Source organism: Ceratotherium simum, chromosome X (genome assembly GCF_057802395.1).
Source record: "Ceratotherium simum simum isolate JZ-2026a chromosome X, ASM5780239v1, whole genome shotgun sequence".
Lineage (NCBI taxonomy): Eukaryota > Metazoa > Chordata > Mammalia > Perissodactyla > Rhinocerotidae > Ceratotherium > Ceratotherium simum.
Genome location: NC_141940.1, coordinates 87208274 through 87234361, shown reverse-complemented (window position 1 = coordinate 87234361; position 26088 = coordinate 87208274). Strand labels below are relative to the sequence as shown.

The 26088-nt window shown below is 37.0% G+C and overlaps 1 protein-coding gene across 5 annotated transcripts in view; it reads left to right on the top strand.

Annotated features, from left to right (window-relative positions):
* MAGED1 (MAGE family member D1) overlaps positions 1–26088 on the top strand; it is a 56665-nt gene that overhangs the window by 16172 nt on the left and 14405 nt on the right. For 3 of the 5 annotated variants that reach the window (XM_087426609.1, XM_087426608.1, XM_087426613.1), the window contains exons 2-3: positions 757–838; positions 1284–1338. The exons of 1 other annotated variant lie outside the window; for it this stretch is intronic. The gene's annotated coding sequence lies outside the window, so the exon portion shown is untranslated. The remainder of the gene's footprint in view (positions 1–756; positions 839–1283; positions 1339–26088) is intronic. One more of the 5 variants, XM_087426610.1, reaches the window with a different exon arrangement.

The window sequence follows — 26088 nt, the reverse complement described above, 5'->3', positions numbered from 1 at the left end:
TGTAAAAGAGAACAAGATTGGCATTCTTCTTAAAATTCTCGATTTACCATCTTTTAAATTTAGATTATTTGAAATAATTGTGAAGCAAAATGGTTTCCACCCTTCCACAGCTGCAGAGAAGAGAGTACAGAGCCTTCCTCACTTTTTAAGTTTTATTTTGTTGATTGTGAAGATTTGCATTTGTAAAGTTAGGCTCTGGAATTTCATTAGCTAGTTTTAAAGAAAAAGCAGGTCTGGAACTGAATTTTGCTTGTAGAAATGGAGAAAGAGCTGCAAAGGATTTTATTTATTATCAGTGAAATTCTATATGTTGTGCCTTGTAAGGTAAGATTCAGTGTGATCACTTTTACAAGGCCGTGACACCTGCTTGGTGAATGAGAGCAGTTTGAGTCTCTTACACTCTTTTCTGTACTTTCTACCTTTTTGTCTCTTCTTATTGTATCCAATAATTTCCTCTGACCGGTCTTTCCTCTGACCGGTCTTAAATTCTCACAAATTATTTTCTTAATCTGCCAATTAAAGCTATCCCTTGAGTTTTTCATTTGGGGTACTGTTTTTGTTTTTTCTAAAAGTTTGATTAGGTTTAATTATGATATACCGTTTGTTGTAGTTTCCCGTTGCTTGGAAATATTTTCAAGTTTATTTCTTTATTCATAGTAAAATAGTTATCTTATAGTTTGTGTTGACTAACCCCAGTGTTTGAAGTCTTTCTGTTACCAGCTGATCTCGCTGATTTCCTTCTTTATCTAATTCAAGGCTCAAGGATCCCAGTGCGTGTCATGTAATTCAACCTGAGCTGCAAAATGACCTGCTTCCCATTCATCTTCCCCCTGAGAAGGTAACCCTTTGGGGTCCCAGCTTATTATAGGGAGGGTGTCCTATTAGTTTTCCTACTCTGTGTAGTTCTGGGCTTTAATCTCTGTCTCCATTGCCTTTCAAGTCAACAAAATGAAAGTTAAAATTGTTTGGGAAGGAAAAATGCCCTCAGGGCAGAAATTGCCTCCCTGCTTATTTACTTCTCTAGGTTCCCCTTTTCCACTGGTGTTGCCCTGATGTTTCCATATTTTTATTGCCCTGTCTTTCTATTGTTTTTAAGTCGATGTTACTTCTTTTTCATCAAGATTTTTTGTTAGTAGTTTTCAGCATGAGGGTTTGTCCAAACAACCTGGTGGGCAATTACTAGAACTAGGAAAATTTCCTATAACGCCTACATTTTCTTTGAGATTAGGTTTAGGCTCAGAACTTCTCATTACCTTTTGGGTTTTATTTTCTTTATTTTACAGAGGAAACATCCAATGCTCTGAAAAGTAAAGATACTTGCCCAAGGTCACATAGCAAGTAAGTAGTGATATTGAGATTAGAGCCTAGCTCTGTCCAACCCTGAAGCTTGTGACTTTAACCAATTCAATGCACTGCATCCTTTGGATTCCAATGTTTTTTATTCCTGAATTATGGGACATCTTTCTTCCAGGAGGAGAGTAAATGACTCCTTGTGTTTTTGTCGTCAGGGTTTTTTTCTCTCAAAATGAACACCCTCTTCCTAGATCTTGGGAACATATGCATTTCTATGCCTCTTTCACAAGGCCCCTGCCTGTTTCTAAGACATCCTAATAAACAAGAGACCCCCTTCCACCACTCTCCCTGTACCTTTCAGAACTGAAGTTAGGGACATTCATTACCCCAGCTCTAACCACAGAGTTTTATTTCATTTTCAACTGTAGTTTTTTCCACTCAAAATACCAAAGTGAATTCCTAGCTGAATTTGAAAAGAACTAAGGACAAAGGGATCCAGGAAGAAATCCTGTTAGGTGAGAGAAGGAGGCGAGAATGAGATTGGTAGGGGCTTTAGAACTTACAGCTTTGTTAGATAGTGTTAGGATAGTTTTGGAATTTTAATTGGTAAATACCCACAAGGCACCTTGACATGGTGGAAAACACAGGAACTTTGGAGCCAGACACACTTGAGTTGACTCTCAGTTCCCTTACTTACTAACTCTAAAATATTGGGTAACTCAGTTCCCCTTTCTGACCATCAGTTTCTTCATTTATACAATTGGAATAATAATACCTATCTCTCAAGGTTTCCATGGGAATATAGATAATGTATTTCAGTTAAGTGTGCGTGGTGCATGCTTACTAAATAGTTATAGTAGTTGTCATTATCATTGCAACCTTAGGGGCAGAAAAATTTTCCCTTCTTCCCTTCCAGGTTCTTTGGCTAGTCTAATAATTAAATTGACATAAGACAGATTAACAGGAGAAAAACAAATTTAATTTCATATGTATGGGAGCCCCATAAAAATATGAGACTCAAAGAAGTGACCAGAGCAAGAAACTTTTATACTTTTTCGACAAAGAACAATAAATTTGTGAAGAATTCACAAGGCAGAGGGGTATGGGCTAGGGGTAGTAAATGTTGAAGAATTAACAAGGTTTGTTTATACAGCATTCTTGGCCCTAAATTCACTGTCTCTGGTGATAAGGATGCTGTCTACCCATCTGGTACAGGGAAGAAGCCTTTTACGTGGGAGATTTATCTCCTGCTTTCAGGGGGACAAAGGAGGGTCAGAGTGTTGTTCCTGCACTGGCTGTTTCTCAAGTACCTTTAATTCAAAATAATCAATATGGCAATATGGCATATTTTGGGGTGACATATTCTGAACCCCCATCTCTCTCTCAAACTCTCCATCTGGTGGGTGCCATAAGACCAGGCAAAGAGAGAATTCTTTCTTTTCCTAATTTCTTTGCGGTTGCCTTTTTGTTTGTGTGCCCAATTGCTTCTCCCTTCTCCATTACTTCCCCTTCCTCAGTACCCTGAAAATGAATCTCTTGCTATGTACCTTCTTCTGAATCTTTTCTTTTATCTTTTAGTTCTACACATTCAACACCTCCTTTGTTCAGATAGTTTTTCCATTTCCCTACTCAGTTGAATCTCTTTCGTTGTCTCTGCATTGCCCTTCAAACAAACCAGTCATCCTCACATTACTTTGTTTCTCCAAGTCCCTCTGTCTCTGAGTTGGGAGGCCACCTAAAAATGAAACAAAGTCATGAAATCACAGGGTCTTAGCAGGCCTTAATTTCCTGATTAATTTTCTTTCTACCTCATTTTGGTAGCTTCTTTTCATCAAGTAAAATTTACATGTTTTTTTTCTATTATTTTTTAACTGTTTGCTTATGGATATCTTTATCTTTTTTACATATTTTATATTATAAAGGTAGAGACATGCTCATCATCAAGATTTTGGAGAACAACTAAACTTTATGAGGAAAGAAATAAAAGTCATCCATTTCATTACCCAGATATAAATCCTATTAACTAATTGATATATTTCTCTCCAGTATATGCAGTTTTGTATCTTGCTATATTAGTTTGCTAGGACTGCCATAACAAAGTAGCAAAGACTTTGTGGCTTAAACAAGAGAAATTTATTTTCTCACAATTCTGGGGACTAGAAGTCTAAGATCAAGGTGTTGACAGGATTGATTTCTTCTCGGGCCTCTCTCCTTGGCTTGTAGGTGGCTATCTTTTCCTCCCTTTGTCTTCACATGGTCTTCCCTCTGTGTCTCTGTGACCTAATCTCTTCTTATAAGGACACCAGTCATATCAGATTAGGGCCCACCCTAATGACCTCATTTCAACTAAATTACCTCTTTGAAGATCCTACCTCCAAATACAGTCAAAATCTGAGATACTGAGTGTTAGTAATTCAACATATTAATTTTGAAGGGACACAATTCAGCCTATAACACTTGCTTTCTTTTCTAAAAATTAGCTTGTGAGAATCTCCCTTGTCGATAACAATTTTTTGGTAATATTTTTGATGGCTGCATAATATTCCATCATAAGAATATACCACAATTTATTTAGCCAATTACATGTTTTTGGATATTTTGTGTGTTTCCATTTTTTCACTAATATAATGCTTCAGTGAATCATTTTGTACATGAATCTTTATTTGCATATCTGACTATTTTGTTGGATAGATTGCTTAAAGAGTAATTACTGGCTCAAAAGGTAGGACTGTTTTCTGGTTCATAATTACATACTGCATAGTTGTTTTTCAGAAAGTTTGTACCAATTTACATTCATACCAGCAAAAGGGAACAGTCAAATGGGCACTCACATAAACTGCTGGTGAGAATGAGAGAGGAGCAATTACCTCTCATGGTTGTTTTAATTTATATTTGTCGATGACTAATAAGGTGGAATATTTTATGTATTTATTATCTGTTTGCATTTTCTTTTTGGGGAACAGTTTACTCATGTTCTTTGCTTATTTCTGTATGTGAGTCTATCATTTTAGGTGATAAGATTATGACTAATCTTAGAGTAGAGTAGAATCTACTTCAAAGAGGGAAATTTCAGGAAAAGTAAAATTCCAAAGAATGTTATGGATCCAGAAGCCGAGGCAAAATGGTTAGTCCCTACTGTGGAGAAGACCTGGCATGTGATGACATAGGCAACAAGAAAGCTTGGCAGGGAAGGATCTAATATATTCCTTTTTCTGGGAAAATCTGTTGCAGGCACAATACTGCCACTTATGGAAATAATCATACTGAAGAAAGAGGCTGTGAGTGCATTGACTGAGAAAAGGCTGAGCTAGAGTCTGTTTTATGAGGAAAACCCCTAGGAGCATGGAGATATGGTTCATAGGACTATAACTCTGCAAAGGTTTTAGAATTTGTGAGACACTGGAAAGTTTCTGATGGGGAGAAGCTCTGCATGTATGATTAGTGTCTAAAAGCCATTTGTCAGTGTTCAAGGTTGATGCCTCAGAGTACTCATAATAGAAACTCTATGAAGGTAATGAATATAAGGAAATTTTTAGTCACAATGCCAGTGTTATTTGACATCTGAGAATTCACACCTGAGAATTTATTAATTTATATGGCTGTAAAGATGTGTGAACACCTTCAGGCAGAACTCAATTGTCTTTCATCACCAGAGATTTCATAGGGTAGGAAAACTTTCCCAATGTAAAAGAAAGTGCAGTGGGTAATCAAGCTTTTACAATCCTATGAAAATACATAGTGAAGAGAAACCTTATGAATGTATTGACTGTGGGAAAGACTTCAGGACAAGCTTTAAACATGAGAGCGTTCAGAGGGGAGAAAAACTCTGTGTTTGCAATGCCTGTGGGAAGGCTTTCAGATCCAGCTCAGACCTTAGTAAGCATGAAAGAATTCACAGTGCAAAGAAACCTTATGCATGTAAGGAATGTGGAAAAGGGATTTTGGTGATATTAATCCTTATAGAACATCAGAAAAATCGTAGTGGACATGGAAGGAGATCCTTGTTTATGACCTGCAAATTCATAGTGGAGAGAAACAGTACCTACGATGAATAAGTCTTCAGTTAGAGGCTAAATCTTATCTGTCATCAAATGATGAATGAAGGCAAGAGCCTCTATGTATATATAAAAAGTATGAGTATGCTTTCAGCAGGAATTAGCCTTATTTGACATCAGTGAGTCCATAGTGGAGAAAAATCTTTTAGGTGCAGTGAATGTGGAAAGGCCTTTAATTTGACGTGTAATCTTACTCAGCGTTAGAGAATACAGGAATCTTATTAATGTAATGATGTGGGATGGTCTTTATGAGAAAAATCAGATCTTGGTAACAATGAAAAAAGATTCATGATAAAAGTTAATTAAAATACTTTCCGCTTGTTGCATGTAATTTATACACCTACCATGTGCTAAGCACTGTAAGAACTTTACATAGTTTGTTTAATAATTTACCTCTTGCAGCAATCATATAATATAGGAACTCTCATCCTTGTTTTACATGTGGAGAAACCAAATAAATGAGATGGAAGAATTTTTCCAAGGTCACATAGCTATCCCTGAAAGAGCCAGGATTTGAATCCCAGACAATTTAATTGTTCTAGGTTTATAGTGGCAATGTGTAAATCTTCAGAAATGTATTAGCCTTTATTCATCATTAAGGAATTCATTCTAGAAATCGGAATTCACTATTCAGTGCAATGAGGTTGTGGGAGCTTTCGGTTTTGGAATACTCCCAGAAACTCTACATTGGGCTCCATAAAATGGAGTAAGGTTATAAAGAGTTTATCTTGTAACTCCCTTTGAATAGGGATTACCTCCAATCTTGAAAGATTTCATTAATAACAAAATTCTGTTCTCACATGTTCACCCTAGTCACTTCCCATGGTGAGGACAATTTGGTATAATATAGAGAGCATAGGCTCTGGGATTGGCTAGGACAGTTTCACCATCAAGAACTCAGGGAAAGTTGTCTAGTTCTAAAAAAGATAGAGTAGGAATGGAGGACAGACAGATGTGCTGGGAGCTTCAGAAACAGAGATCTTATGAGGAACTATAACCAGACAAACCAAAATAAACAGAGAGAATCTAGCCCATAAGAAGTGGAGAAGCTAGGGTATATGGTATGATTTCCTCCCTGGATGGGTATAGATATAGGTTGCTTGTATATCACCTAGTATTCACAGGAACTACTACTTGAAATTGCCACAGGAATATTCAGTGCTCTAGCACTCAGTCAAAAATCATTTTGACTTCCAGAAACTCAAAGTATAAGAAATACTAATAAATTAACTTTTATACCCTCTTACTTCAAGGTGTCAGCATGGTACAGCAGAAAATATTCACATTCTAGATTCAGATATACCTGGATTTATTTGCCAGTTTAACCACCTTCTGTTGTGTGACCTTGGTTATATTAATAAATCTCTCTGGTCCCACGTTGCCCATTATTTTAGATCAGGATATTAATACCACACCAAGTTGTAAAGATTTGAGGGATTATGAGGGATATGAAGTATCTAGTACAGTGCCTGGCATGTAGTACACACTTAATGAATGTTTGCTAATACTTTTGTTGGTTCTGCCAGGGCCACAACTGTCTGCAATACAGAGCTCTCCCACCCCAGTGTTTTACAGCTGTGTTGAGATAGTAATCGCTTTAGACCATGAGGCTTCTGCTAATTCATATGGTACCTTTGTATGAATTGGAAAATGGTACCTCTTCCTCAGAACACTTTATTACTAGGGCCGGCCCAGTAGTGTGGTGGTTAAGTTCACATGCTCCACTTCGGCGGCCCAGGGTTTGTGGGTTCAGATCCCAGGTGCAGACCTACACACTGCTCATCAAGCCACACTGTGGTGGCGTCCCACATACAAAATAGAGGAAAATTGGCATAGATGTTAGCTCAGGGCCAATCTTCCTCACCAAAAAAAAAGAAAAAACCACCCACATTATAACTACCTGCTGGAAAATTGTCATAATAAATACAAATATCTATGATGTGCATAATGTGAGTGATATCCTGTAGAATCATGTGATGCACAATCTGCATATGGTAGGCTGAATAATGCACCTCCAAAAATGTCTGTGTCTTAATCCCCAGAACCTGAATATGAACCTGATATGTTACCTGAAATAGTAAATGGAACTTCACAGATATGATTAAGTTAAGGATTTTAAGAAGTGGAGATCATCCTGAATTGTTAGGGTGGGCGCAGTGTAATCACAAGAGTCCTTATAAGAGAAAGACAAGAGGGTCAGAGTTATATAGAGAAGATGTGAGGGCAGAAGCAGAGGTCAGAGAGGAAAGAAGATGCTAAGCTGCTGGCTTTGATGATGAAGAAAGGGGCCATGAATCAAGAAATGTAGGCACTCTCTAGAAGCTAGACAAAGCAATGAAATGGATTCTCCCCTAGAGTTTCCAGAAGGAATGCAGCCTTGTGAACCCGTTTTAGACTTCTGACTTCCAGAACTGTAAGAGAATAAACTTATGTTGCTTTAAGCCACTAGGTTTGTCTTAATTTGTTGTGGCAATAGGAAACTAATACACTGCACAGGCAGCCCAGTTTGGCTGGAGCCTCCAGGCCAGTTACTTCTGGCCGTGAACAGTCTTGTCCAGTATACCCCCATGTACTGTAAATATATCATCATTTTATCTATGTGTTATGGTGTTAATAAGATTTGGAAACAATGCTCCAATAGATTGTTGTTCCATTTGAGAAAGGAGTTTTTAGACTCTTCTGTACTTTCCCGGGGGATCTGGATACAGAAGGAATTAAGAAGATAATTTGATGATTGTTTTTCCAAGTGTGATGTGCCTGTTAACTGGTTCCTTAGGTGCAGCACTTGGCTTGTTATCAGATTTCCAGGTCTGATCCTTAGTCAGAGATGAATATTTTCTGAATAAATTGAGACAAAACTGAAGTATAAATCAGAATGCCAATATATGGGGTTTTTTCCTCCTCTGATGACAAGCTGTCTCTTCAGTGGGAAGTGCTGGATGCACACGGACAGAATTTACCTCCCAACAGAATTTACCTCCCAACGCCAATTTTTGCTACAACATTCCTTTGTTATACATGCCATTGCTATAGTCACACTGTTGCAAAGAATGTTTTGGACATACTCTGCCTAATATCATGTTAATTCTCTTAGATCAACTCCGATTATTATTGAGGCACCCACTCCATTGTGGCAGCCTACATTCCAGGATGAGAAATAAATTTTGTATCTTGTTCCAATTCCAACTGATTGAAATAGATTTTCATAGCATGCTGTCTTGAGAATGATTCTGAGGTGTAGGGAACAATACTATGGTTGATTACTGATGTTTACCATAGATAGGAGATTGGTGTCAGGCTGGCCTCATATATTACATTCTCATGATGACTCTTTTATTCATTCAGAAACACTTGTTAAGCATCTTCTCTATACAGCACTGTGATAGATATTTTGAGTAGAAATATGAATCAGGCATGCTCCCGGTCCCAGAGGAGCTGATATTAGTAGAAGAGACATGTAAACAAATACAAAGCAAAATATTACAGATGCTTGATAAAAGTCTATATAGAGTACATTAGCAACACAAAGGAGGAAATAGTTAATTGTACTGGGTGGGAGAGGGTTCCAGAAAGAAATTAATGCTTAAGTTAAGTCTTGAAAAGTGTGTAGATGTTGTCAGTGTTAACTGTTGGGGCTGAGGAATAGAAGAGTCATTCCATGCTGTGGTAGTATGAGCAAAGACACATCATATGAAATAACTCAGTGTTTACAGTATGTTTATGTTCAAGAAGTTTAGTATAGTTGGAACACAGAGAGTGAGAGAGGATGTAATGAGAAGGAGATAGTGGCCAGATCATGGAGAGCCTTGAATGCTATACTAAGAACGGTGGGGAGATATTTGGAGATTTTAATCGAGGGATTAACTGGATCAGATTTTAGAAATATCCAGGGGATGAGAGTGTGATGGATAGACTAGAGAAAACAGAACTGGGGACAGGGAGACCAATTCAAGGCTATTACAAAAGAGGAAAGATGTTGAAGCCTGAGTTAAAGCAGTGGGAATGAAATGAGAATACATACATGTGAGAAATTAAGAACTCAGTCACTGACTATATATAGGGGGGCTGAGGGAGAAAAAGGAATCTAGGGTGATCCTCAGTTTTCTTTCTGCCTTAATTGGTTGAGAAGATGTAAAAACCATCCCATGAGCTGGAGAACTCAGAATAAGGAGCAGGTTTGAGGGGAAAAAAATGATGAGTTCAATTTTGAACATGCAAAGTCTGAAGCATCTTTGGAATGTCCAAGAAGAATTATCCAGTAGGCAGTCAGGAATTTATTCTGCTGCTGTGAAGCAAGTAGGATTACAGATAGACTTGGACGTCATCAAGCATAGATGTGGTGGTTTTAATTAAGTTATGAATGAGATTGCCCCAGGAGAGTGTGTGGAGTGAGCAAAAAAGAAAAGGGGGGGGAGGGGGCAGGGCAGAATCTCAGAAATATAGGCATTTTAAAGGAGGGCAAAGAAAGCTGAGAATGAGCAGCAGGCAAGGTAGGAGAACTAGAGGAAATATTGCATTCTAGTTGTGCCCTCTGGTGGCAGTCTAAGTTTCTTTCCCAGAATAAATTTCCCCCCTCCTGTCTTCAGTCTCTAGCTTCCCCAGTCCCTGACTATTTTGGATCTATAATTACCAGTCCCACTCTACCTGTGAGACTGGAGCTACCAGATCCTCTGGTGGTCACTTCTCAAGTGTAAAATTCCCCTTTTATTATTGCTACAATTTAAGAGCAATTTGGAAAACCCTCCCCCAAAGTTGCGAAAGAATAAAAAGCAAACATTGAGGGCCCTTCAGTTTCTGCATTTATATGTTCCAACGTCTTTGATATATTCTGTTGGCCATATTAATTTCAGTAAATTCCAGTTCTCATAATATTCCTTTTCTTTATATTTAAATGGCTCCCTTTATAATTAAAATATATTTTATTGTATTTTTATTATAAGTATAATTATAGATATATTCTATATTATACTAAGACCTACATATGGCTTAAAAACCAAATAATAACAAAAAATAGCAGTATTTAGGTTTACCTCTTCCCACCCACCAGGCTCAAATACCTGAAGTAACCAACTTTGAAATATATTAGCTATTTCTTTTGGTTTTTATCTCAATAATTCTAAACCATGTGGAGTTACTTATTTTAGATATTAGCTGTTGATTTCCCACTATGGGAGATAAAGATTAAACTCTCACATTTTCTCTCCCACTTCCCTTCTCTATCCTTTTAATATAGTTAGAGCATACATTTTGGTTAATATAATCTTTACATTATTGTGATTATGCAAACTTTTTTCACTAAAGAGGCAAATAGTGGATTGTGATTACATTTCTTTTCTTATACACATTTTTGTCATTTCTAATGTTAATAATTGCTTTTCACCTACATATTTTTATATATTCCTATCCTTTTCATCAGATCTATCATTATGTCTGTTTTTTTGCCATATGCTCAAGTAAGTCAGATTATCCATAAAATTTATTTTCTGGAAATCCCCTTTCTAGAGCCTTCTGTCCTGCTCCAGTCTAGACTATTTTTACCCCCAACTCCTGGAAGTTTTTAGAATTTCCAGTTTATTCCTGATATTCAGAAATTTCATGAAGATGTGTGGTTATTTGTGTATCTCTTGTAACTTGGTAGACTCTTTCAGTTTGTATGTTTTTGTATTTATTTAGGCTCTGGAAAATCTTATTATTTCTTTGATAATTTGTGAGCTCCATAAGAACAGAGATTTTTATCTATTTTATTTATTTTTGTGTCTGCAGTGCCTAGAATAATGCCTGATACATGATAGGAACTTATTATTTGTTGAATGAATTAATTACTATTTACATTTAAAATAATACAAATAAAATAATGCCCGTAAACCCACCAGCCACGACAAGAAATAGAATATTAGCGTATCTTAGTGCCTCCTATGTCTGCTTCTCCAGTCACACCCTCCTGCCTGCCTCCACCTAGAGATAACACTACCCTGACTTTTGTATTAACAATTTCCTTGGTTTTCTTATAGTTTTCTCACCTATGTGTGTGTCCCTAAAGAATTTATGGTTAAGTTTTGAAAAAATTGAAAAACAAGCACAAATCTAGTTGCTTGAGAAAAAGGTAGTATTGCCCCTGTTAGATAAAGTCTCCAGGGAAAACAGGTTCTAGGTCAAATACTGACTTCAGCTTCCCTGAGAATTTAGTAAAGCCATTTCTGGGAAAATTAGTGAATGAGATCATGAAGTGTGATGTTACAGATGAAAGTCCTATGTCTGTCTAATTTAACTTTTCTATTGTAGGTAACTTTTTCTTTCTATCTGTAAGCTTGTAAGATGTTTTCTTTCTTCTTTGAGTTCAGGAATTTGATCAGGGCATGCTAAGTCTGGCAGAACAGTACCAGACACATAGTAGGTCCTTATGAAATGTATCAATTAAATTAATGTATGGAAGCATAAATTAATCAATGGATGGGTAAATGGATAAATGGATCAGTCAATGAATCAATCTTGTCTGGAATTCAGAGGGCTCCTTCTTTAGCTCAGTGAAATTTTCTCCTATCGTTTATTTAAGTATTGCCTCTTTTCCCTCTGTTTTTTTCTCCTTTAACTCCCTATCCACCCACCCATATTCACATGGTAGGTGTCTTGGAACTATCTAAATATCTTAACTTGTTTCTCATTGAATCTAATGCTTTATTAATTGTTATTATTATTATTATTTCCTCAGTGCTTTGATATAAATCTTGCACTTGGTTTTATAGTCCGTTAATTCAGGGCTCATCAGTAACCATCATTTTTCATTTTATTGTTTAATTGGATTTTTTTTAAGTTTTGAGCTTTAGAAAGTTTTTGGGGTGTGTGTGCTGCACTTGACTTTCTCTAGGTGTTCTTATTACTCTTTAGTAAGGTTTTCACATATCTTATTTAACAGTTTTGTTTCATTTCTCTTTGACTACTGAGACATATTTTGTTTGTATGTTTGTTTTTATGAATGATCACTTTGTGAGCCCTGATGTAGATTGGAAAAGGTGTATTTGGGTCAGTACTGCTAGAATACCAACTATGTGTAGGTAGGAAAATTGTTCCTATGCAAAGGAGGTCCCATGTGAATTCCAATCCTCACACTGCTTTATTTTCAGAGAACAGTTGGCATTTCTTTATAATACTGATTGTCCTAGAATAAAACTGAAAATTCCAATATTTGGACCTAGTCACCTTAGACACAGATCATACCCCGAAATGGTGTTCTTTCACTGAGAGCAGACAAGCACAGTATTTAAGTTTGTAAGCAAGGACTCAAAAGCTAGCACAAAGCTAGCTAGCAAAAAGAAAGAGAGCTAAAATGACTGTTAGATCTAAATTTGCAGAGAACTTGTTAAGAAGAACATCCTATCAGACTAAATTCTAGTTCTTTATTAAAAGGATTTTTTACCCCCTAAGAAATGGCTCACTTATCTGTCTTTCTTTAATAAGGCTTCCATACATCTGAATGAATATCTAAACCCCTTTCTAGTATTCCATATAAAGGTTTGCCACCTTATCCCATAAAAGAACTCTTTTGATTATGCCCTCCTAGGACTTATTAGTATGGCCAAGGAAGATAGATCCAGTTGGTGCCTGCTCCCCACTATCCTGATTAATTAAGTAGCACCTATATGCTATGGTAATTCTACCCCTTCAGAATTTGGACTCCCTAATCCAGGGAATCGGGAGTCTAGGGGTGGTGGACATACAATTTCTTTGTTTAGACCTAATCTTAATTGCTGCCAAGTGTTTGTCTTAAGTGCTAATCAAAAACAAACTCCACCTAGAAACTTGTCTCTGTTAAAAGATGGATAAAGCCAGTAAAGAGAATTTACATGATTTCAATGGTCCACATTGTGTGGGAGTTGTAAGGGATCAATAAATAACACTTAGCTTGCCTGCCTAGATTCAGAACCAATAGAAATATAAATTTAGGAATCAGATAGATGAAGATCAAAACATCATTTTCATTACTAGTAAAGCTGATTGGAGAAGAAGGTTTTAATGTGGATTTCCTGATACTAGACCCCAGAATTAGGCAGACTTACCCAGACAATTGCAAGCAATGCTGAAAAATGCAAGACTCCAGGCCAAAAGTAGGCCCCTTATTGCATGGCAAGGAGCCAGTCAGAATGCATGTTTTCTAGAGACATATAGACCCCTGAGAGAAAAGCAGAGAGCAAGGGCCTGAGCCAAGCACACTTAGATATTTCTCCCAAGCATACTAATCGTATAACTCATTCCTCCTCCCATGGGCAGAAAAGCAGGAGTGTTAGTCTAGTTGAAGTTCTTCCACGTGGAAACTTGAGAAGTAAAGATTTAGTGTACCCTCCAACACAGCTCATTGGTATAGTCAGTATTGCCGTTTGCTTGAACCTGTCTCTCTCCAGGACCAAAATATCACAATTTTGCTGTAACAAAAAAGCTATCAGGATATTTTAGGAAGACTTAAGTATAGTTCAAAGAGCTTAACTGCATAGTATAATATTAAGGATATATCAATAGAATATTTAAAAGCCTCATCTAAATACTGTAACAAAATGTGAAGAAATGCTTCTTAAAGACAAATGTACCAAAAGAAATCCATTCACAACTATCTGACAAGTGGGAACACTAAATATCATACCTCTTGAGCATGATATGTTCTTCCACTTGCTAGAGCTCTGAAATGAGGCTTCAAATAAGAAATTTCTCTCATATATCTGAGTTCATGTAATATCTACATATAGGGAAAGTGTGGGTATGGGGGAAGGGAGAAAAAAGAGAGAAAATAAGGAGTTACAGGGGATGGGCACCATGTGTAAAATTGTGGATTATCTGAGCCATGTGTTTGATGCAGAAATGAGGAGAGTATTGAGTGACAGTGGGATAGTGGGGGTGATATGAGCAAGGTTTGTGAGATAATGGTGACAATGGGGACAGTGTGAGTCATGGTGGAGGATGGTGTGAAATCACTCTGAAAATGAAGGCAGGATCAATGTGAATGATAGTGACAGGACAAGATCAGAATGTATGTGATAATGGTAGTTATGGACAAAGTGTATGTCATACTGTGGAAGATGAGAATTGTGCATGTGCGTGTGTATGGTTGTGTGACAGAGTGAAGGGAGAGATAACGGGGAAGGACACAATGATAATGAGACACTGGGATTTTTGTGTGTGTAAAAATGTAGATGGGGCATTTTAAGTAACAATAGGAGGATATAGATAGTGGGTGGAATGCGGAAAGTGTAATGTGATGGTAGAAGATAGGTACATGGTAGAAGTGATAAGAGTTAGCGTTTTTGTGTGTGTGTGATGCTGAGGGAAATGAGAAGTGTATCTATTTGTGGGGGCAGATAGGTACAGCGAGCATGCACTGTATGGAAAAGTGTATGATAATTTGTAGTATGGAAATCATGAGTGTCTGAGTGGGGTTGTTGAATAAAGTGTATGATGGGAAAATACAAAGAGTTTCTGAGTGTCAGTGAGGAATGGGAAAAGTATGTGTGTGAGAGTGGAGGTGATGTGGATATTGGTTCTGTCTATGATATGGAGATGGCATGAACATGTGGGAAAGGAGTTTTGGAGGATGATGAAGTATTTATAGTGGACGTGTGGACTGTATGTATAATAGTGGGTGTGGTTAGACACTGTGTGATGGTGTAGGGATTGAGTAATTGTAGGTGTGACTGTGAGTGATGGGAGATGGTGTGTGTGATAATGGGGGTTGATTAGAGCTAGTTGTATTTGACAGTAGATGTCATGGTCCCGTATGGACATTGTGTGTATCACAGTATAGAATAAGACAGGATGTGCAGAAATGGGAATAATAGAGACAGTGTGCATGTTAGTGGGATGGTTTGGAGAATTGAGACAGTGTGTGGAGATCGTTAAGTCATAAATCATAGTCTGATCATAAGTCATGGAGGGAATCGTGTGAATGAGATGGTGTGTTAAAGACTCCATGTGTGTATATGACAGAGAGAGAGAGAGAGAGACTTCATGCTTTGTGATGGGCATTTGGAATTGTATTTGGACATGAGTAACAGAGATCTGAAAATGAGTTTCTTAAAATGATTAGGGGATATCTTTATCTTACTAAAACAAATTCAATAGTATAAAGTCCAGGACCTCCACAATTTCATCAGTGTCTCAGGCCCCTCATATATATATTTTTTTTTGTTCCACGATCCTTAGCATGTGTCTCCCATCTTTCAGCTGCCTTGAGTGGTTGCAGGATGCCTGCTGCAACTCTAGCCATCACTTGTATCTTCCAGGTAGGAAGATGAGGAAGGGGAAAGGGCAAAATATCTTATCAATAGAATTAGTCTCCTTTCCCAAAAATTCTACCTAACAGTTTCCACCTACATCCATTGGACAGAACTGTGACACATGGCTCCCAATATCTGTAGGAGTGTCTGGGAAATGTAAGTTTATAGCTGGAAACATTGTCACCTATAATAAAAATCAAGGTTTATTTAGTAAGGAAGAAAGGACGTTGGGTAGGATATAGCCAGTAGAGAAGGAGAGGTTGAAGATATGGGAGAGAGGGTATAAGGTGACAGATACAGACAGGATTCAGGGTGCAGGGACACTGTATGACTGGCACAGTTTGAGATGCTAGGGATATCATGATTAGCAAAAATAGACATGTTTTCTCTGCACTCATGGAGCTTACTGTCTTGTGAAGAAGACAGACATTAATCACAGACCCAAATATTTGTGAAGTTGACACTGTAATAGGTACTGTGGAGGGGAAATACATGGTTCTGTGAAAAGATTTAAAGAGGGTTTGACCTACTCAGTCAAGGAAGGAGGAAGTGATGATTGAGCTGAGACCAGAAGGCAGATTCAGAATTAACTGGTTGAAGGATGGATGGATGGTTGGGATGGGGGGAAAGTGTTCCCAGAAGAGGAAACAGCATGTACAAAGGCACTTAGGCTCTGTTTTTAAAATTTATTTTATTTTTATTTCATTTAGAATATTTGTTATTGTTATGTCTTCAAGTTCACTAATCTTTATTATTTAATTCCATCCAGTGTATTTTTCATTTCAAATATTTTGGTTTCTATCGCTAGATATATGATTTGCACCTTATTAAATATATCTCATTTCTCTACTTAATGTGATCATTCTTTTTTCTAGCTTTTTGGACATATGGAACACAGTTCTAAAAACTTTTTAAATGTACTTGTCTGCTAAATATAACATCTTTGTAATTTCTGGGTCAGTTTGAATTGATTGATTTTTCTCCTCATGATGGGTCACATTTTTTTGCTTCTTCACATGCCTGGTTATTTTTTATTGGATGCTAAGCATTATGAACTTTACCTTTTGGTAAATTTTTACCTTTTGGTGCTAAATATTTTTGTATTATTATATACATCTTCTTGAGCTTGATTATGAGATGCAGTCATTTGGAAGCAGTTCAATCGTTTTTGAGTCTTGCTTTTAAAAGGCAGGACCACAGCAGTGTTTTGCATAAAACTACTTATCCCAGACTACTGAGGCAAGGGCCATCTGAATACCCTGTGCCTCATGAATTATGAGTTTTTCTGCTCTGGATGGTGGAAATAGGCATGATTCACAGACCTGTTTGAACTTCTGACACTTGTTCTCTCTAATCTTTTCAGGTGGTTCTTTCCCCAGCCTAGGGTAGTTTCCTTATATACATTCACTGATCAGTACTCTGCTGAATACTTGATGGTGATCCTTCAAAGATCTCCGCAGTTCTCCCTATGTGCAGCTGTCTCCTTTTTGGTATTCTGTTCTCTGAACTTTAGCCACCTTGGTCTTTCTGGTCTCTTCTCTATCACCTCAACTAAGAAAATCCTTTGGGCTCTGACTGCATTCTCCCTCATTGCACCACGAACTGGAAACTCTTCTAGGTTGTAAAGGCTGAGCTCATTTTTCCTCCGTCTCTCAGGGATCACTGTTTTTCATTGTCTGATGTCCAGTATCTTGAAAACAATTTTATTTCATATTTTTGTCCCCCTTTTTTAGTGTTTTTGTCAGGTTCGAGGGTAAATCCAGTCTCGGGCTTGTCTCTTAGGAAGCTATATGGTGGAGATTTGTTAGATAATTCTTTCCTTTCTTTTCCTTTCCTTTTCCTTTTCCTCTTCTTCTCTCCTCCTCTCCTCTCCTTTGAGCTGGTTGGTTCCCTCACTACTGCCAAGTATCAGATATGTGACAGTTGTATTTTTTAAATTTTTGTTATCAGGCGAGGAGAAAGAACCTGAATAAGAACAAGAAATTTATTCAAAATTATGGATTTAAGGAAGAATTTGGATCATAGAGAATATAACCGCATATTCTAAGGGTAACTCCTCATGACTCCAAACTTAAGAAACTTCTGAGTATAAGAGACAAGTTAAAGAGGCAGATTAACCTCCCTCCAAAGGATAGATGTTTAAGGCTTGGGATAGATACTCAGAAGATTGGCTCCTGGGCAGGGAGCTTCCAAGACTGTAGTAAGTATTAGAGTAACTGTGCTCTAATCTCAGACACTGTCCTACATGAGGATGAACCCGTATGTGGGACAGGCAGCCCATGGTGTAGATCACATGGTTATAGCTTCAGCCCAATTTCAGAGATCATAAGTCACCAAGAAGGTCATGATTACAACATATGTAAAGAGCACTGAAGAACTTTTAGCCAGGCTTCAGATCTTGTTAACATCAGAAAATTCATCAGCAGAGATAAACCCTATGAATATAGTGATCATGGGTGATCTTTCAACCACAGTTCAAATGTTATTCAGTATAGTTGAATACATAGTGAAGAGAAGCCATAGGAAGGAATGCAGTCAATGGAGAAAAGTCTTTAGGAGCTAGCCAAACCTGAGTAATCATCATAAATTTCAATCTGGAGAGAAACTGTTGAATATCCAAAATGTTTTAAAATACTCCCCTCTATTCTTATCCCACACAGGCTCCTCCCATCTGATTCTTTGGATCCCTCCTCACATGGCTTTGGCAAGGGAGTTGCATGTGCCTCTCTTCCCTCAAGGGAGAGGAAAACACTCTTTCCCAAGCCAAGGACTCATAACACTGTAAATTCTTCTCTAATTCTCCCTAGTCTCTAGGTACATTTGGGCTGAGAAGGACTAGAATAAGTGTTAGTGGCGTGACTAGTCTTCTGTCCCTGCATAACCCCTGTGGGATTGCGTTCAGAACTCCTTGGTTCTCTTTAGCATATGGGGATACTTGGCATCTATTTTTTTTTTTTAGCTATGTGGCTTTAACTAAAATTCTGAGGCAACTATAAAATTCCTATTTGGTATCCTGCTAAATTTATATTGTTTTCTTACTTCACACTGTAATAGAAGCATGCTTCTGTCATTAAAACCATCAAAATAATTGAGATTTTTTATAATTCCCCACTTAGAACGTAATCTTCAAAGGTAAAATGCTGAGAAAGCATAGATAATTTTTAGGCCCTAAATACACATTTCAAAATTAGTTTCCAGAAAAATGAATATTTATTTGGCTTTTGGATAGGGAAGGACATCACTAGCATTAAAAAAAAAATGGAGGAAATGACAATGGAAAAGAAAGTAATGCTTTACATTTTTTCCTAGATCAAGAATTCGTGAACAAAATTTAGCTTCATAAAATGAAGCTAAAAAAATATATTTGCAACAAATGTTAGACAGACGTGAGGTTAATATCCTTAATATTTAAAAAACTCTCACAGCAGTACAGATGACTAATAAACACAGAAAGTGTGTTCCCCTTCATTAATCATAAAAGAAGTATAATTTAAATCAATTAAATATCATTTTTTCTATCAAACTGGAAAATATATTTTTAAAGCAAATGCTCAATACTATCAAGGGTACATGAGAACTCTTCTACATTGCTAGTGTTGATAAAAATCTTTGTGGAAAACATTTTTGTATTATTGAATAGTGACCTTAAAATAGTTCATATCCTTTTGACCTAGTAATTTCATTTCTAATAGTATACCATAGGAATTAACTGGAGATAGTGCACAGAGGTTTGTGGGGAAAAAGTCACCACAATGATAATCTAATGAACAAAAATAAGTGGAAACACTTTTGTTAATTAGTCAAGTAGGTAAATTTATATCATGAGATATTTCATAGTTATAAAGAAACTTGCAAAGGCTTTTTAATGTCGTGGAAAATGTTATGTCAAAATAATTGTGATGTAACATTATGTGCTAAAAATAGTCTCAGGTGGAGTATATTAATTACCATTGTGCCTGTGGGTGTGTATGTGTGATGTTGGAGTTGGTATAGACCATTTTCCCAATGTTCTTCAGATGATCCTTGCTTCATAAAATGAAATCAGGAAATGCCATAAGCTAAAGTATGTGATCACTTGTCTAAGTCCAGCCCCATATCTATTATAGTTGTTAATGCTTCATGATTCTCAAATTAGGTGGTTTATAAGTTTTACATTGATGCTGAACATTGAGGAAACATATGGAGCAAAATCATATCCCAGGTATCTGAGAACATTCAGATATGCCTCTGGATTTTCCATTGCAAATGACAGAGGGCTTCTATGTCACAAGATACCAAGAGCCCATCCAGTAAGATCATCTGATGAGATATCAAACAAATATCCTCAAACTGTGCTTGGCAGTTCTACTTTCGGGCTTTCTCCTCTTGTCTCTTCTGATAACCTTCTGCTTATTAATGGAATGTTAATTGCTATGGTGATGGGAGTGAGGAATTAACTGAAAAGGAATTGTACAGTATGAAGGAAGGTGTAACCTATTTAAGTTTATGCCAAAATCATTTGATGTAGTCTTGAGACATCACTTTGCCTGCTCTCGTGATGCATATTGGCATCAAAAACTCAGTAAAGTTTCTTAAAATTGTGCCAGTCTGACTGGACTCAGTTTTGTTTACATTAGACTGAGATCCATTAGTCCTTGAAAGCAGGTAATATGTGTTTTTGTTCATCATTATTTCCCCAGCACTTACCACAATACATAGCACCTAGTAGGCATACTTTAAAATTTCTTTTTAAAATTCTTACACATATGTAAATAAAAGAGATAAAATCAAGTTAGCTCCAGTCCAAAAAACATGGAAGAGGAATTTAAGAATTCTGTAGTGCTAATTTTGAGGCACCATAATGTTTTATATTTGAGCCTCAATGTATAGTACCCATGTAGATGTTTCAAGAAGAACCCATTATTTTGTTTGAATATTCTATCATTCACTTAGAAAGGGGTATTATAATCTCATGCTGTGATTTTGATTTTATTATTATTTCTTCTTGCACATCTGTAAAATGATGATTTGTATATTATCTTATTTACATTATGCAGTGAAATTTTTATCGAAAATAATGTTTTGCCTTAAAGTACTATGTCTGATATTAATACATCTTTTGTTTCTTAATTGTGTGCCATAACTTATTCCATCCTTTATTTTTATTCTTGCTATATATTTATGTTTGAGATATTTATCTTGTGAATTGCATATAGTCATTTAATAATGGAAAAATTTATTGCATACATTTCCTTTGATTAAAGCATCCCAAAATATCTATAATTACAGTTTTGATTTCGTCTTTGAAAGAAAGCTTCATTTATTCTTTCTCTAATGCTCTTCCTGTCTTTATGTAGTTACAAGTTTCTGCCCTATGTCATTTTCCTTCTGCCTGAAGAAAATCTTTTAACACTTCTTGTAGGGCAGATCTATTGGTGATGAATTCCTTCAGTTTTTGTTTGTCTGAGAAAGTCTTTATTTCTTCTTCACTTTTAAAGGATACTTTTTCTAGATATAAAAATCTGGGTTAGTGGGCTTTTTTCTTTTAACATTTTAAATATTTCACTCCACTCTTCTTGTTTGCCTGATTTCTGATGAGAAATCTTCTGTAATTCTTATCCTTATTCCACTATAAGTAAGATATTTTTTTCCTCTGCCTTCTTTCAAGATTTTCTCTTTGTCTTTGGTTTTCTGCAGTTTGAATATGATGTGCCTCCATGTAAATTTTTTAGTATTTACCTGTTTGGTGTTCTTTGAGCTTCCTGGATCTGTGATTGGTTGTCTTCATTAATTTTGGAAAATTCTTAGTGATTATTATTTGCAATATTGCTTCTGTTCCAGTCTCTCTTTTTTCTCCTTCTGGTGTTCCAGTTATGGACATGTTGCATCTTTTGAAATTGTCCCACAATTTATTGAATGTTCTGAGTTTTTTTTATTCTTTTTCCTATTTACATTTCAGTTTGGGAAGTATCTCTTGACCTATCTTTAAGCTCACAGATTCTTTCCTCAGCCATGTCTAGTCTCCTAATGAGTCCATCGAAGGCATTCTTCATTTCTGTTATGGTTTTTTTTTTTTTTTAATTTCTAGCATTTTCTTTTGATTCTTTCTTGGAATTTCCATCTCTCTGCTTATATTACCCATCTGTTCTTGCATGCTGTTTGCTTTTTTCATTAGAGCCTTTAACATATTAATTATAGTATGTTAAATTCCCTGTCTGATAATTCCAACAGCTCTGTCATATCTGAATCTGATGCTTGCTTTGTCTCTTCAGACTTTTTCTTCTTGCCTTTTGGTGTGCCTTGTAATTTTTTGTTGAAAGCTGAACATGTTGTATTAGGTAATGGGAACTGAGATAGATAGGCCTCTAGTGTGAAGACTTATGTTAATCTTGCTAGGAGTTGGGCTTTGTTTAAAGTTTCCTTTGGCAATAGGTGCTAGAGGCTTTATGTTCCTCTGACGTCCTTGATTTTGTTTCCTCTCTTGCGTTTAGACTTCCTTAAGTACTCTGCCTTAGAGAGTCTTTGTCTTGCAGCTCATTCAGTTATAAGGCACTGTTACTATACTGGAGCCCTCCTGTTGGTGTAGTGATATGATATGGGGGAAAGAGTGTTTCATAATATTTCAATTAAATCTCAGTGTTTTAGTGGGCCTGTGACTCTGGCCTGTGACTTTTACAGGTATTTCTTCTTGTATAATCCCCCTCTCCTTGCCCCTACCTTAGATGAGAAAGGAAAGCCAGAAGGAGCTGGAGTGAGAAGAATGTCCCTCCTCCATGGCTCTGGTCCAAGGCTCTGGTAGTCTTTCCTCCTGGAAAGTGTTATGCAGGAGGCTCTGGGCATATTTCACAAGGATATTCACAAGGACTTTTCCCCTCCTGCCAGGGCCACAAGGGTGTCTTTCTTGGATCTTCACTGTGAGAACTTGGTGAGATTCCTGGAAGTAAAGCCCATGAAACTGTCTCTCCCACCAAGACTACCACTCCCGGCAGTTTCTCACTCTCACTCTAATCCACACTCAGCCTCCAGCGATTTGTCAAAATTATTTTTGAGGTGTTCCTACAAGTTTGTGACTCTAGTGGCTTTTGCTTTGGGAAAGCAGATCTTGTCTGTGACTCTGGATTTGCCTGTTTCTCAAGATTTCAGGGTGATGGTTTCCTCTGAAACCTCATTTATCTCTTGGGTCCAAGAAAAGTCATCGATTTTTAGTTTGTTCAGCTTTTTGTTGTTGTTAGTGCTTGTTTTCAAGGCTTTGCCTCTAGACTCACATTGATTCTGTTGAGACGAAAAGCAGAGGGAAAGCAAGGAGCGAGTAGATAGTGTGGGTTCCTGAATAAATGAGAAACTTAGGCTCTGTATTCCAAGGATGGGAAGAAACCCCAGATAGGTTTGTAAGATCCTCTAGCAATGTGGCCTTGGGCCTCACTTCCTGGGTAAGGCCCGGAGCGGACAAGACTACAAAATAGAAATGGCTATGTGGTGTCTGTAGGCATTCTGAGTCTTAGGCCTCCTCACATAGTTTCCCTCAGCTCAGAGTATTATGGGAGTATAAGAAGAATGTGATAGGCAAAGACAGCCTCACAGAGATGAACAAGCCCCAGCGTATGATAGGAGCAGCAGAATATTTTCCATATATATGAGTGGTATGTGACACCCTCAGAGAGAGTCAGACTCCAATGGGGCTTTAGTAAAGAATGAGGCTCAACTCAACAGCTACCTGCTTGGAGAGACATTGGTGAACCAGATACGACATGAATGCCAGCATGGATATGTGATACTCAACAGATATTATGCATCCTGATGTTTTGATACTAAGATCCCATAACTTAGACACAACTCCCAAGAAAGGGATGAGGGGAGCTCCATACTGCTAGAGATTGAGTTTCAACCACTCAATATATTGGGAACTTGACATAGAATGTAAGTGAATTGCAGAAAAAAAGAAAACTTGCATTTTCTGCATACCTAAATTTGTCAGATAATATCCATACCTGATGAACAACTAGCAGCAAAAAGTACGTGATAAGTGCTGAGTGTCCAAACAAATTTATCTATTCAAAATATGGGGCACATGGTTCTTATTAGTTGAAAATCACAGTGCCAAGAGCAACATCATGTGAGAAATGACCTCTGGCAATTTGATGGGTACCAAATATAAAGGGAACTGGATATTTGAGAAGAAAAAAGGGGGAACTTCTAACATTCAATATTCTTCTCTCTGCAGAATGAAATCTGCCATTAGTAAGGTGTGAGTCCACATCATTTATTCTTCTTCCTGTCCCTGTCCCTCTTACTTCAAATACTTCTCTTTTCTCCTTAGTTATTTCCTCTGTTCCCTCCTTCCTCTTTTTTTTCCTTTTCCTTGTTTATTTTCCTTTCTTCTTCATCTACTCCTTAACTTCTCTATCTCTTTCTACTTCCCTCTCACACTCTTCCATCCTACATCTCTTCTCCCTTCTGCATTCTACTTCCTTGTTCTCTTTTCTCCTATTTTTCTGTGTCAACTTAGTATCCATTTTTTCTCTATTCTTATTTCTCTTTATCATAATAATTCCATTTACTTGCAACTGCTATTTTTATTTATCCTTTCTCGTACCACTATTTTCTTCTTTCTTCTTTCCTTCCTCCCCCTCTTCCTCTTCAACCCCTCTCTTTTCGACTTTTCTCTCCCCGTTTCTTCCTCTCTTCATGCTCCATTCTAACAAGATGTGAAAAGTGAGAGAATAGAATGAAATCAAGTTATACTTAAAATGGTAGAATCGACAGGGATAGATGATGGATTAGATTTGAGAATAAGGGGGAGAGAGACATTATGAATAACTCAAATAGGAAGAGAAATAAACAAAATATGATTTTTAATAACTACTTATAAAAAAGCAACAAACATTCTAAATGGTGAAATGATAAAGTCATTTCAGAAAAATGAAAGAGATGTTACTTATTGAGATTATTACCCAATATTGTTCTTGATGTTTCAGTAAATCATATAAGACAAAATAAGTGCTATATATATGGTAAAACAAGTGATCAAATTATTTATTTTTCTTATAGAATGATTGTACATTAGAAATCCCAATAGTTGTAATTTTTAAAAAAGCACTAGAATTGGGGACTTCTGCTTCCAGTAGGAAGGGTTAATGGTATAGATGTACTTGTCCCTATTCATCCTGGGCATTATATATAAACTAAACATGAGAAGACCCTGAAAGTTGGAGATAAGATGACATATTCTCTAGGGAACTTGGATCCCAAGGAACGACATGGTGGTGAGTTCCCTAGGTTTTCTTTTTTTCATGTATATCCGAGACCAGAGGCTGGAGGAGCTGACAAACTGGAAACACCAAAGGTCACAGACCAAAAGATAAGCCCCAATGTAAGTCTGCTGTCTCTATCAGCATAGCAATACAAAAAAAATTGTTAGACAATAACTTTTCTACTGTAGCTAAATACAAGAGGACAGACTGTGGCCCCACTCCTACCAACAAAAACCAACTAGAGACCCTATACTTCCATCCTTTCCAAGCTGTAATGAGGTTTCCAATCTCCTGACAGATTGTCAGAGAAGGGCAAATGGAGTGTGGGAACAACCCAATCCCCACAGTGTCAGAGACCATGTGGGGAGCTTGGATCTCCATCCCTAATGTATGATAATGAGATACTCCTCCCCCTAACCAATGGGATGGTGTCAAAAGAAGGCTTGGTATAGAGTCATAATTTTTATCACTACCCAGCACTAACAGTGATACACATTCATCATGTAATTAGGCACCCACGTCTCTCCCAGTCAGGGTGGTGTCAGTTCCAGTATGGAACTAGAACTCTCACTTAGCCCTCAGTAACGAGGGGCCCTTTCTCTCAGGTGTCAATGGAGGCTGAATGGGAATGTGGACTTCCACCCACATGTGATAAAACAGAAAATTTAAATAATATTCAGATCCTCATAACATAATATGCAGAATATCCAGGATTCAATTAAAAGTCACTTGTCATTTCAAGAACTATGATAATCACAACTTGAATGAGAAAAGTTAGTCAACACACACCAACACCAAAATGACACAGATATTAGACTCATCTAACAAGGATTTTTAAACAGCCATCATAAAAATGTTTCAGTGAGCAGTTGTGAGCATTCTTAGAACAAATGAAAAAATAGAAAGTCTCAGCAAGGAATTAGAAAAATCTCTAAAGAAATAGAAGATATAAAGAAAAATCAAAGAAATTTAAGAACTGAAAAATCCAATAAATGAACTTAAAAAAAAACCCTCAGTGGATGAGCTCAACAGCAGAATAAGATGACAGAAAAACAAATCAGTGAACTCAAAGATCGAATAATAGAAATTATCCAATCTGACCAATAGAGAAAAAATAGACCGAAAAACAAAAATAAACAGAGCCTCAGGCACTTGTTGGACTAGTACAAAAGGTTTAACATAAGTGTCATCATAGTCACAGAAGAAAAGAGAAAGAAGGGCTAAAAAAATGGCTGAAAATTTCCCAAATTT